The sequence below is a fragment of the Chelon labrosus genome (assembly GCF_963514085.1).
Source record: "Chelon labrosus genome assembly, chromosome: 7".
Lineage (NCBI taxonomy): Eukaryota > Metazoa > Chordata > Actinopteri > Mugiliformes > Mugilidae > Chelon > Chelon labrosus.
This window is the reverse complement of record NC_140343.1, coordinates 19,005,318-19,006,640: the sequence shown is the minus strand read 5'-3', so window position 1 is coordinate 19,006,640 and position 1,323 is coordinate 19,005,318.

Here is a 1,323-nt window from a genome sequence, read left to right as displayed (position 1 = left end):
TCAACATGCTGGATGAGGGAGAAATGGATAGGTGTATGAACCTGAGTAACTCATTATGGCCTGTGTTTAGGATTTATTTTACTATTAGTGTTTTATTCTGAAAGCCAGTTGGTTTCACTTTCTCTGTGTAAAGTTCTCCTCATCCCTCATTAATTTCACCTCTGTCTTGTTTCCCTTCCTTATATTTTTTGCATACTATGCATACTATTTTTTTTTTTTGTTTTGTTTTGTTAGCCCTTACTTGTTCCCACACTTTTGTGCTGTTGCTTTGTTATCAGATTTTTACCAGAAGCTCGCTTTTGATTCCTCAAACCTGGATCCACTGTTATGCATTTGGGTCCAAACCCCGTTTCAGCTGAAATCAAATTAAACAGCGAGCCCTGCGGGGTGCTTATTACCAAATACAACAAGAATCCATCCATCTGACAAAACATACGAAACTAACATCTGCAAAGGGTTATGGTAAGAGCTGGCTCAGACGGCCCTGAAACATTACTTAGTTATGCTGCTGGGGGACTTCCCGTGATGCACTGAGCACCTATCTTCAACTTTCTTCTCTCTTACACTGAGCACCTATCCAGTCATTTCTCATCTAATTTCTTGTCTCCTGTTTCATGTGCTACCACTTTCCCTCCCCTCATCTCTCATCTTCTCGTGAGCGTGTCTGGCCTGGAGCTGCATACTACTCATTTGCGGTCCTGGCCTCATCGATGTGCCCAGTCTTCATGGCTTATAGTTATCTATTCCCATCTGAATGCATTTTTATACAACCTGCTTATGATACCTCTCACATTTAATCATTATACCAGCTATCACACCTGCAATGGAACTACTATTGTCACTAGCACTTTTATACCCCCGTGCTCTTTCTTATCACTATAATAGTAGTTATATGAGCACTCTGTAAACCCATTCAGCATTTCTACAATTAGTTTTGTCCATCCATTTTTTTATTTGTTATTAATCTCTCGTGTAACATGCATTACCTACATCTTGTACTCTTGTTTGTCTCATGATTAGAGTCTACATGTATGCTTTAGTTAGATGTATGTATGTATCATCTTGTTCCTCCTGTTGCTTTCTTCTCTTTATCAGTCTCTTCCTGGTCTCAAGCAGATGGGGTCCCCATATGAGCTGGGTCCTACTCAAGGTTTCTTCCTGTTAAAAGGACGTTCTTCCATATCGCTAGCTCTGGGGGTTTCAGGCTCTGGGTTCTGTGGGGCGTCTTTAGACAATCCATATTGTTATTGACTTGAAATAAAACTGAATTGCATTGAGAAATTTAAAAACAGTTCCCGACAACCAACCAAGCCGAGCCAAAGG